The sequence below is a fragment of the Lissotriton helveticus genome, chromosome 6, assembly GCF_964261635.1.
Source record: "Lissotriton helveticus chromosome 6, aLisHel1.1, whole genome shotgun sequence".
In the NCBI taxonomy this organism is placed as follows: domain Eukaryota; kingdom Metazoa; phylum Chordata; class Amphibia; order Caudata; family Salamandridae; genus Lissotriton; species Lissotriton helveticus.
In genome coordinates this window covers 1,212,890,292-1,212,903,637 of record NC_136067.1, presented here as the reverse complement: position 1 = coordinate 1,212,903,637, position 13,346 = coordinate 1,212,890,292, and positions in this window count along the sequence as shown.

Genomic DNA, 13,346 nt, shown 5'->3' with positions numbered 1-13,346 from the left:
ACAGAGTGCCTGAATTAAGCAGACCACTCTTACCCAGTCAAGCCATGATCTTTGGACTGGGTAAGAGTGGTCTGCTTAATTCAGACACTCTGTTCATCACCACCCCCTTTTCTGAATCGTTTTTGGCCACTACAGGTGTGGCAGGGTATACTCAGACATGAGTCCCTTGCTCACTGCTCCATCAGGATTCAAGCAAGCCGGGCCGACGAGGCTGAAATGCCAGAAACCGGTCCCCGGTAGCTTGTCTCCTTTCTGGTGAAGAATTGGCTTGGTAGTTTGGTCTGCCCTGTTCCCATGATGCACTGGGCCAGGGACAGACTAATTTGCATATAGCCAGGTTCTGAGCTGGGATGGGGCAGTGAGCTAAATAACGGTGATGGATCAAGCCCTGATCTTTGGACTGGGTAAGAGTGGTCTGCTTAATTCAGACACTCTGTTCATCACCACCCCCTTTTCTGAATCGTTTTTGGCCACTATAGGTGTGGCAGGGTATACTCAGACATGAGTCCCTTGCTCACTGCTCCATCAGGATTCAAGCAAGCCGGGCCGACGAGGCTGATATGACAGAAACCGGTCCCCGGTAGCTTGTCTCCTTTCTGGTGAAGAATTGGCTTGGTAGTTTGGTCTGCCCTGTTCCCATGATGCACTGGGCCAGGGACAGACTAATTTGCATATAGCCAGGTTCTGAGCTGGGATGGGGCAGTGAGCTAAATAACGGTGATGGATCAAGCCCTGATCTTTGGACTGGGTAAGAGTGGTCTGCTTAATTCAGACACTCTGTTCATCACCACCCCCTTTTCTGAATCGTTTTTGGCCACTATAGGTGTGGCAGGGTATACTCAGACATGAGTCGCTTGCTCACTGCTCCATCAGGATTCAAGCAAGCCGGGCCGACGAGGCTGTAATGCCAGAAACCGGTCCCCGGTAGCTTGTCTCCTTTCTGGTGAAGAATTGGCTTGGTAGTTTGGTCTGCCCTGTTCCCATGATGCACTGGGCCAGGGACAGACTAATTTGCATATAGCCAGGTTCTGAGCTGGGATGGGGCAGTGAGCTAAATAACGGTGATGGATCAAGCCCTGATCTTTGGACTGGGTAAGAGTGGTCTGCTTAATTCAGACACTCTGTTCATCACCACCCCCTTTTCTGAATCCTTCCTATCTTCATGTGGCATCTGACTTTATGGTAGTATGGGAATGCGTGCACCCCTCTGGCAATGTGTGCTTTTATTCGGGCCAATCTACCTGGACTTTTGTGATGTCACTGTGCCTATCTGGAGAATTGACCTGAGTTTCCATTTGACATGTTTGTCTGCTGGCTATGTGCCACCCCACCTGTGATCCGTCAATCAGTAATCTCAGGCCTAGGTTGCAGAGCCTACTTGACCACACATTTCTGAGTAGGGGTTAATGGAGAGTTTGTGACTGGCAAATTTGCTTTGATAATAGTGTTTCAATTTTGTTATTATGTGCGAATGTATCATTATAAACATTGGTATTGATTCTATCAATATTAACATTTAATTCAATATTAACATTTGCAATAAACGTTCCACATTCCTCTATTTATTCATAAGGTGTGTTGCACACTCACACTACCGAGGCCCAAAGGGGTGACCCCCTAAAAGAAGCACACTCTCAAGCCCTTCACTCCTGTTTCAAAATCGATGTATTGAGTTGCACATTGAATGCAAAGCTCTGGTTTTCTTGGAATACATAGAATAGTAGTCATCAATAGTGGTGGTCAATGGAAAGCCAACATTCGGGAAAGTTGGGTTCAGGCAAAGTTCCTCGATTATCTAAGCTTCATTTTCCTGTTTTCCAAAACCATTCCCAGGACATTGGGGCAGATGTATCATCACCATCATTTGCGATTCTCAAATAGCGATTTTTTTAGAAATCGCTATTTGAGAATTGCAATTTGGGATGTATGTAGAAAAACGCAATTTTTTAGCGATTTCTTAATATTCCTAAATTGCGATTTGCAAATTGCGAAATCGCAATTAAGGAATAATTTCCCATTCATTTCTATGGGCCAGGAGGCCCATAGGAATGATTGGGAAGTTATTCTCAATTTGCGATTCGCAATTTGAGAATCGCAAATTGAGAATAATTTCAAGGGTGCAAGGGTGTCTTGAGGACACCCTGCTGCACCCCTGAATTTTACATGTGTGCGCATATGGCGCACATATATGCCCTAAGGGCATGTATGAGCGCCACATGGCACCTTCACAAATGCCAAAAAGTGCAGTTGTGACAGAAATCGCAAATTAACACCAACTTGAAGTTGGTGGTAATTTGCGATTTCTTAAGGTGAATTCGCTAAACTTAAGTGTTTCTTACATAGCATTTAAGAAATCGCTTTTTGCGATTCCTTAACTGCTTGCGCAAAGTTAAGGAATCGCAAATTTTGCGATTCCTTAATTTTGCAATGCCATTTCCTTCATAATCCCGTTTTCCTGATTTTTAGTCGCAAACGCTGCTTTTTTGCGAATTGCAGCATTTGCGACTAAAAATCGCGTTGATACATCTGCCCCTGTATGTCATAATATCAGTGATAAAAATATTTCCTCACTTCAATATGATGTCCTAAATATTATTTCAATAATTGCTGTCTCAGGGGGAGTAGATTTTATATTCTGGACTCCATTTTTTTAAATCACTATTTAGAACACACTATTTTTATCAGGCATTATTTATTCTACTGTAGTGTAGTTCCTATCATCCCAATAGGCTCTGCGCATTGGAATAATACCTTCAATAGTATAGGCCTAGACCAGACGTTAACTAGGTCTACTACTGTCGATATTAGACTTAAAGTTTTGGGTTTGCCAGCTTAGCTCAGAGTTCACTAGAAACTTTCTCGAATGTTCAGGAAAGAATTAACTTCCCTGATTAGACAAGAAGGGATTTAGTTTCTGACAACCATAGAACATGACAACTTTGCTCTCCCCTAATCAAGAGTGTATCTCGAGAGTCGTGTGAACAAAAGGCAATTTATTTTACTCAGTCAGTACGTGCATTCTTAGTCTCATCAGATTGTAGAGAAAAGGAAGAGACGGGCGTGTTCAATAATAGATGTTATTTATTGATCAGTCTCTTTTCTCATACAAGAGAAATGGATCGATATTATTGCAATACTTATAGTTAAGTAAAGTGCATACATTATAAGCAGAAGTATAAAATAATACTGTAAAAACATTGATATGGTTTCTAAGCCATATGAAGGTTTAAAATGATTAAAATATATTACATACACATATACATTTGACTAAACGTACTCAACTGGTGTTTCTAAATACGCCTACCCCGTGTACCTGACCTAAGTCTAATGTGTGGGCGGGAATAGAAAGTTACAGTTTAAGTTAAGTTTGTTTTTGCCAAGTGACTGACTAAAGAATTCTCTGTGAGGGGTTATTCAGTTCTGTACCTGGAAGTTAGGATGAATGAGGGATGGTATCTCTCTCTCTGGTCTCGATATTCCAGGCTGCCTGCGAGGGCTACCCGGAAGCGCCGGTGCTGGATCTCTCGGCAGGAGAAAGCAGCGCGTCTCGTTCTCAGCGTGTCAGGAAGGCGGGGCTGCGCCAGCGGGGTCTGCTCTGCTCTGGGCTTCGGCAAGTATGGCTGCTCCGTCTCGTCACCACCGCGTGTGTTTGCATAGGGCAATATCGGTAATATTTATACCTTTAAGGTGCCGAGATTGACGTAAGGATGGACATAGATACGTCAATAAAGATGTCATACGACTTGGTCGTTAGCACATTCTTTTGCTGAAGTTCTCGGTGAAATCAAAACAATGGCCGCAGGGTTTTTCCCAGGTTGTCATAGGTTTGATTTGTTATGAGAACTCCGTATGCCTTATCAGGGGCTGGAGGAATATCGCTTGTCTAATTAGATCGCAAGCGTTATGACCTAATCAGATAACACAATCCTGTGCCGTAGTGTGGCTTTGTCAGATAACGGTATCTGCATCATGGGGGTTTGCTGCCTCATGGGCTGACTGCTAGTTAACTTGTTAGTTTGCTAACCAGAATAGGGTCAGGAATAGGGGGATCGATTCAGAACATATAGGAATACATCACACCCACTCCACGCTAACTATGGACATATTTACTAATCTATGCATAGTAAAACATAGTACAACATACTATAGAGTAGTGTGTATACCTTACCACCCCAAAATACATAAATGCATTTTGAAATTTACAAATATACGGAAAAATTGCAGTTATATATATTGTATGCACTCAAGCTGTAGAATAATGCTAAAGTAATCACGCATTTGTATACATTATTGCTATTCGGTATATGAGAATTTACACATGAAATGGCTCTTAATACAGAAAAAAAGTTCGAGACCATTTCATCACAGAGTCAAATAATTATGAACATTCCAGCGGGCAGCTAAGGTCTATAAGCTATCTAAAAATAGAAATCTTAGTTCTTTAAGAATAGTTTCTTACTTTAAGCAGAAGATAAGTGTCCCGAAAAATATGCAAAATATTTTGGGGCTGCTGAAAAAATTGCTGTCCGTGAACTGGAGGGAAAATTGTTCATGTGACTTTATTATTAAAGTTGAAGGCCAAATTCAGGGTGTCGGGAACGCCGTGTGCGAGCTTGCTCAAAAGTCTCTATTTCTGCTCTGGTGAGAACATCATATCATTTAGGCTTTCGAAAAAGCTGTCAACAGCTTCCTGGGAAAGTTCCACTAACTCGGAAAAAGGTGTAACCATGCATTCGGTCGCATGATTGTCTCCATTGACGTTCTGATTTGGATTGCTGACAGAAGGTCGTACCTGATCGATGCTGCTTTCATCTTGAACTTCACTACCCCTTAATCGTAGTGGTGAAGCTTCCACGAATGCCGTCATCAGGATTGGTAGCCTTTGAGGGCAGCACAAAGCGTGAGCCTTGGTTGGACTCAACAATGTTTCTGCATCCATTGGCGCATCCGATTGTAGCGTCAGACAGGTGTCTAACACGCATTCTTCTCCGCATAGCAGGCACCTTAATACAGGTAAAACACATCGTTGCCACATAGGTCGAAATGATAGAAACCAAGTCATGTTCAGGTCTCTAAGCCGGGATAGTCCCAGGATTTTTGTTATCCGGTCCCGGTATCCAATGGCTAGGATTGTTTCTTCCCTTGTCGCAGGTGTTTTGTCTGTGACATGGTTTGCCATAACGAAAAATAAGGACTAGGAATAGGATTCCTGCAGTCAGTCCTAAAATGAGGGGAAGTCCGCCAAAAATCGAATGGACGAAGTCTGGAAAAATACCCAGTATGGCTTTGAATGGTGTTAATGCCATCGAAAATACTGTCTTAAATACCTTTGAGACCCCGGTGGTATCAGAAATATTTAAGATTTCATTCAGGATTTCTGCGAAATGTATGGGGGAATTGGTTGATAACAATGAATGTATCTCTGCAGTCGTCCTTGCGACTTGTAGATCATACGTTTCCTTTGATGACGTGAGCCTGGTAGGCGTCTGAAGAAGCACTGTTTTCATTCTGCTTAAAGTATCTACTCGAATAGAAGTAATTTTCAAGTTGGGCCATGCCCTCGCCTCCCTGTCTGGAAAGGAGCTGGGGAACAATGAGTGTCCACAGCACTTGACCTTCGCAGTCGTAGTTACGAGATAAGGAGTCCCGGGCATAAGACTACAGCATCTGCGATCTACAATTAGAATGTAACTCCCATTGTAGAGTCTTTAAAAGAATGGTTCTATCTCTGTTGCAGGTGCGCCTAGCTGGTGACATGAAAGGTTATTTGAGTTCCCTTCACAGGCTCCATGCAAACTAATTCCGTTACACAGAAGTGTGCCGCTTAGTGACATCGCACAATTGTTGCCACTAAGAAACACTTTCTGTCCTTTATTACTGACATATGCATGTGAATAGGGCAAGTTCCATGTTGTTTTAATGTACCCCTTTCCCAATTTCTCGTACATGCCAGCCTGTATATATTTTTGGCAGTATTGAAACCTGAAGGTTGAAATTGGAATATTAATTATCCCATGTATTATCCATTCACTGACAGGTCGTTCTGACATTGTCACTGGTAATCTCTCAAGTTTCTCAATGCTCAGGATTGTATAATCAGCACCCTTCTGGGCCATACTGATTTGTCTATCAGTAAGGTTAAAGATATAGAATAGTGACGTTGTGTTGATTAAATGCCAAGGCACATAGCCTGAACGCAGATTTTGTAACGTCCAGCCAAGCTGTACAATAGAACGCAATTGAGACTGACCGTGTTGTAATAACAGTAAGTCTTGCGATAATATGTCGATTGCTGAAGACACAATGCTGTCCAAAGAAAAAATTCTGGAGGACAGACTCATTAACCCATTGTCCACTACAGAAAGTGATTTTTCCAAATTAATACGGTCAATTTCCCGTATTCTCTCTGCTGTTTCAATTTGAGTAACCTTCCAGGCCTCATTGTATGCTGCATATACAGAGGCTGCTATGAAACGTTTTTGACGCTGTTTGTGCGGTCCCATAATGAAATCACGCAAGTCAGCACCATCAGTAAGTAAAGTTAGGTGTTGCTTAATTTCTGCCAGTGTGGAAGTTTGTAGCCACTGAAGGCATAATTTGCCCACACTGTAGGTGGTTATTATCCCTGGGTGTTGTCTTTGAGGATATCTATGGTCTGGCCTGGTCATTTTGAATCCCTGTGATTTGTTCAGGAATCTGTCTTGACAGTTATTAGTATCTGTGGGCCAGATCAACCACTGTTTCCAATCTGGATGTGTTCTGTTTTGGTTTAATACATAGTTTACGTCTATCTCTTCATCTGTAGAGCTATTGCTGTTCATTGTTGGTTTTGGAATAGACGGTTTATTTAAGTCTTTGATTTTGGCTAAGCCAAGACAGGTGGTTTGTTGAACAGTGTCATTTAAAAATATAATTTGTTCTGGGATCATGCAGGCTCTAAACAAAGATTCTATACCCTGTACTTGCCATTCTTTTGTGCCCCAAACACTTTTCAATTCAACATTTTTGTCCCAATAATCAAAACCAAAAGTATTCATTTGTTCGAAGAATGAGTCTGAATATATCATTTTTGTGTTTGTTATCATGGTCTTTGTCCCTGTCTTATTTGACAATTTGAAATAAAATGTTTCAGCATTACTTGTGTTAAAACCTGAAAAGTATGAATATTTGTCATAAACGGTTCTTGAGCTTCCTTTTGGAGGTGTTGCACAATGTTCCCATTGATTATAATTTAAAACATTTCTAGGTTGTGCAGATCTATGTAAAAAGTGGTTGCCATAGTGTTTATAACAGTACATACTATCATAATTTGTAGAACCCTGCAAATAATCATGTTTGGTAAATTTAGCAGACATTACTAAGTCAGACATCATATTATTAATGCTTTCGAAGTCCCAATCATCAGCAAATGAGTTTGGTTTTACAAAGTCACTCAAAGAGATCTTAATTTGGTGTGGATATTTCAGGATTTCAACCGGACCATAGATTTCGTAGTCAGTGTTGTCCCATGCTACCCCACCAGGTATAGGATTGGCTGTGAAGTTGACTGAAGAAAGTTCTCTTTTCTCGACGTGTGAAGATGTGTGTGGTTTGAGGATCAAGTCGATTTTCTGACTTGCTGTGTCCATTTTAGCATATTTTCCCTCAATGAAGCGTCCCAATGTTAGTATCATGATGAGCCAAAGTATGAGGATAAATGCACCAAAACCCACCCAAAATTCAAGCCATGGAGAAATCAGATATGTTTCTTTCAGTTGTTTCAAAAGTTCTTTAGCTTTATCTTTAAAGGTTTTTGATGATGGCTGTGTCTTTGATTCACTGAAGCCTTCAGAGGAATCATCGAAGTTTATGAAGTAGCCGGATGCAGTTCTGTCAATTGTTCCAATTGGTTCAGGATTACTGTTTCTTGCATTTGCACTTGGTACTTCATTATAGATTGGTGTGTCTCTGCTAAATGTTTTTATTTGGGTTTTCAGAGGTCTAAGTTCCATTGCATTGTTGCATAGTCCTTGTTGTTCTTCTGTAGGCGTTTCGAATGTGATTAGCCTCTTAGTTAGGACCTCTGTACTGGTAGCAAACCTTGGTGTTCTGCTACTTATTGGGAGTCCACTTGGCCTACTGTTTGTTATCGGCCACATGATTGTGGTTTTACCAGGTCGATGGATACAACTCGGTTCTCCTTTTTACCAGCAAGTGGCGGTAGTACAACTGATCTTGTCCCGTTGACAGACAAGACAGGAACTGCTTTTCTGTAAGAAGGCCCAAATTCCTTCTTTACCGCGATCTTTTCTCTGACTAGATCCCCGACTTTTGGAATCCAGACAGGTCTTGCTGGGACAGGTGGTGGTTCTTCAGTGGTTGTTGGCTGTTGTTTCAACTTTATGTTGCTCAGGTCTTTTCTTGTTTTGTTTAAGTCCTGCAAAATAGCCAAACGGTCTTTGATATCAAAGCTTTTTCTTTCACCACTGAAGTCTGACTATCAAGGTCAGAGATCAACATCCTAGTTCCAAATAATAATTCGTACGGACTGAATCCCTTCAGAGAATTTCTTGGCAAGTTATTTAGACTACGTTGGACACTTATTAGATGTTTGACCCACCCAGCTCCCGAACCTAATATCCTTTCCGTTATAGATTGCTTTATGCCTTGGTTTTTTCTTTACACCATCCCGTATCCCTCAGGAAGGAAGTGAGAAGATTCCCGCTGTGCTATGCTCATTTGGCCATGTTTCCCCTCAGGCTGGAGGGCTAGAGTGAAAACAATGGTCAGACGTAGCATGCTCTTAGCGTATATGCCATTTAGACTCGCAAATCTTTGTATAACAGTCCAGACGTCAGCCGAGTGCTGGTGATCTACATTATAAGTGGAAACTAGCCTGTATATGTTAATCGCAAGCCTTGCTTTTTACCCTTGATTTTTTCTGGAGTGAAACGACGAGGTATTACACTGTTTCTCTCCCCACTGCGATTTCTGTTGCAGTTTGGGCAGTTTTTTACAAACATGGTGTGGTGCAGGCTCATGCCTGGCCACCAGTACCTTGTTTGTAATTCTTCCAGAGAATCTTTTAGTTTGAGGTGTCTGAGACCTTCGCCCATATGTGCGTCTGCGATTAACAAGTTTCTCCTGTCCATGTTTGGAATCACTCTATCCCCCACTCCAGGGATTCGAGCAAAAGGGACGGAGTTTGCATCGATTATGTATGTATAATTGAGTGGATAGTTGATTGGTAGAGCTGAGCAGTCGCCTTTTGATGACGTTTTCACCGCCAGCACTGTTTCACCGTCAATGTATTTTAATGTACGCTTTTTTCGAACTACGGGAGCCGATTTAGTGGCTGCCGCTGTGGCTGTTTCGGCCAATGAATTCCCTGCAACGTGAACGCCATCACGTTGATGACTCAGTGAGTGTACCACGTGAGTCTTTGGTAGTTCTTTTTGTAAAAGAGCTATTTGTTCCCAGAGCAATTTCTGCTTTATTGGTGCATCTGTGTCATCTTTGTAATTGTTTTGAATCCATGTCTGCAAATCCTTGTTGTATGATTTGACGCAGTAATATGAATCAGACACTATAAGTGTCGGGAATTCGCGATCCGCATTATCTAGCGCCATTTTCAATGCTATTATTTCAGTCTGTTGTTCTGAATTAGTTTCTACTGAGTGTGTTTTTGTTAATAGAGGTCTTAGTTTACCTCCGCGCCACACTTCTTTTGTAATCCCACATGTGGGGTTGTATGCTTGTTCTCCCCAAACGGGAGGTTGAGCATGTCCGTCTGTATAAATTACACAGGCGTAATGTCGTAAAGGCAGAATGTCGATTGGCAGAGGGATTATTCTTTCATATTCTAGATTTTTCAACTCTTCTAGTTCTGGATCAAGGTAATAGTATACTTTGTCCGTTGTGATTGAATTCACCCATTGTATCCACTTTGGATTCAATGTTGTTGTTGGTAAATTACACGGTGTTGTTAGTGCCTCAAAGGCTGATTCTGCTGTTCTGACTGTGATGTGTCTACCGTCCGCTTGATCTTTTTCTCTAGCTATTGCGGTTTGAACTGCATGAACAATTTTTTCTGTACTGCTGAACTTCTTTTCAGCTTCTGTGTACAAGTGTGATTTGAATGCAATTGGTACCTTTTCTCCCTCATTAGAGGTCAGGTATGTGAATCCGCATCTTCCTGGGATGACTCGAATCACAAGATTGCGTGTGTTATCACGTGTTTCTAATTTTGTTTTAATTAGCATGTCCGTTTGTAAGGATCTCAGAATTTCTGTGTGTATTTGAGTCCAATTGGATCTTTTAAAATCTGGTTTTATTAGATCATAAAGGGGTTTGACCCTTTCTGCGTAATTTGCAATGTATGTTCTTCCGAAATTTAGGAAGCCTAGAATTGACTGTAGGTTTTTTAGTGTTCTAGGTGCTTGGATTACGGCACATTTCTCTAGGAAATTGTCAGCCAGGCTTTTGCCTTCACTTGATAATTCATATCCTAAGAACAGGACTGTCAGATGGGCAATTCTGGATTTTTTAAAATTGAATTTGTAACCCTCTGCTGCGAACCCAAGTATTATGGTGTTCACTCTCTTCAAGTGAGTCTCCAAGTCATCATCTGTTAAGTATATGTCGTCGACGTACGATAGTGCTTCGTCCTCATATATTTGTAGTAATTCTGTTACTCTCGCTGAGAATACTCCCGGGCTGTTTTTGTACCCCTGGACTAACCGACAGAATTGTTTTTGAGTGCCATTTATTGAGAACGCAGACAAATATCTGCTCTCTGGTGCTATGTTTTGACAAAAGAATCCATTAGAGATGTCTAATGTTGTTTTGTATTTTTTGCACACTATGTTATTCATTAGTGCAGCACTATGCGAATTTTGCACTGCAAAAGTTTTGCAACATGAGTTAAGGTGTCGGTAATCCAAAACTAGACGGTATGAATTGTCTGGTTTGGAGACCGGAAACAAAGGGTTGTTCATTTGTGAGGTGCAAGTTTCAATCACCCCCTGGTATTCTAGCTGATCTAGTATTTCTTTTACCTGTTTTTTAGCTTCTTGCTTAATTGGGTACTGCCTTTGTGCAGTAGGTTGTGATTTTAACTGGATTTTGTGAGGAGGAGAGTCCTCATCCCATCCTACGTGATTTTTATATAAAGCAGGAGCTTGAGCCACTGCCCACTTTCTAGCAAGTGTGTATTTTTTATGAATTGGGATATGATTTGAGAAGGCAGGCATAATTATTTCTTCGCCATGAGGGCACTCCCTAACAAACTCTGGTGGCCAGTCTTTTTCAGCTAGAAGGATGTCATAGCCCTTGGAGAGATTATCCCAAAATAGTCCCCTTATTTTTCTAGTCTTATCCCCCTCTATACGTAATGTTATTTCGTATATTTTGTGAGGTTTGCTAACTCTGGTGTCTGCAGTTTCCACTTGAAGATATTCATTCGTGTCCACTGTCTCCAGATGATTCATAAGGACTTTGCGAGCTATGCTCACTTCTGCTGCGCTGTCAAGCATCGTCTGAGCCCATTCTCCGTTTTTCAGTTGTGTCCTCAGTATTCTCGGCATTGTTAACTACCTTGATACTGGCTACCTTCTTTTTTGGAAATTGTAATTTCTTTTTTAGCTGAGCAGGTTCCTTTTCTTTGGACTTGGCGTGCTCTTCTCTTTGTTCTGATCGTCCTCTTCTTTCCGATTTCTGCGAGGAAGTCTGAAAAGATTGAGAGGGACGTGTATCAATGTCTTGATATCTATCAGGCTTCTTTATATTATCCCTATTTCTAAGGTTATATCTTTTCCCAGAGGGGTCACTCTGAGGTGACCTGTGTCTTTGGTTCGGAGATTTCTCCCTTCGCCTAGGAGACCTTCCTCTGGACTGGAATTTCTTTTCTTTAGGATTGGATTGTTTGTTTCCATCCCAGTTCTTTTTCTGTGATGTTGAATTATTATTAAAAAATATTTTTTCAGGACTTTCAATCAGTTGTGGTTTTACTGGTATTCCACCTAAACTATCTCTACCTAGTTCCTCATAGGATTTTTCTATGATTCTGGCAATTTCAGCTGGTTGGTCTGCTATATCTGTCTCCTTTAACCTCTGGCGGATCGCCACATTTGCTGCTTCTCCCTTTATGTTGGCTAATAATATAGCCGAGACCTGCTTGAAGTCTTTTAGTAATTTCATACCAAGAGTTAAAGCGGGCTCTGGACCATATTCGTCTTGAATTTGTTTTAGCACATCTGGTATTACCGAAATGGATGGAACACCGTGCGTTTTTGTGTAAATGGAAGCAAAGACTGTACCCCAAGTGTCACAGTCCTCAATGTGTGGTGCGATTCCCATTGGAAGACAGATAGTCAGAATCCTGTGTTTTTCCAGCGGGGTGGTGTCTGGAAACACCGCCTCTATTTGTGTGATTTTCTGTGCTAACCAGAATGGTATTTGTTCCCGTTTAGCCGGTACTTTACCTAGGCAGGACTGTATGTTCTGTGGTGTAATTTTATTTGTGTTCCCCTGGTGAGGGGTCAGCTGTGGAATTTTAATTGCTGGTTGAATTGTTGAAGTCCGCATCACATACTGGACTAATTGTCTATGTACTTTTATTAGTTGTTTTAGCTGTGTTAAAAGCTCTGCTGCAGACATCCCGTCGATGTCTGGATGTGGTGTGTATCCGGCTAGGACCGGCCACGTTGCTCCTGGTCTACCTAAAGGACCGAGCCTGGTGATGTGATTATTATGTTTTAGGGCGCCATCAAATAAGAGCAAATGCTCTTGAAATTTGAGTGGTACTTCCACCTCCTCGAAAGGAGTGTACATTTCAGGAGGTTCCTCTATCTTGTAATAGTGGAAGTACTTTGTTACAGCATTTGCTGCTGGAAAATGTATCCATGAATAGTATACCTCTGTCTGCCGATATTCGTGTGCCTCAATTACGAATATGACTGTGCCACCTCTCGGTGTCAGTCCATTTTCTATAAGTTTTAAGGTTATAGATTTCCTTTTGATGACCGGGATGAGTATTATATCCGGGTCTGCATCTTGCATAGTAACATCAGCTGCTGCGAGTTCAGTTGCTATTCTAACTGTCTCTCTTTCTTCATCACTGTCCATTTTACCGACAGGATGGTTATTTCTTTTGTTTGCAGATCAGGTTTCTTATGGAAACAAAGATTAGATGCACAATATTTTGGAACAGTGTATCCTTCAACGTTGACTATACCAAGAACCATACATAGGAGTTCCCTCCTGCGAGGTTTTGGAGGATATTACCTTTTACCCACTCCAAAACGTCTTTGGAGTATTATGGGAGAAAGGGGTCTGAGTGAGAAAGCACGACTGAGTTACTCTAAATG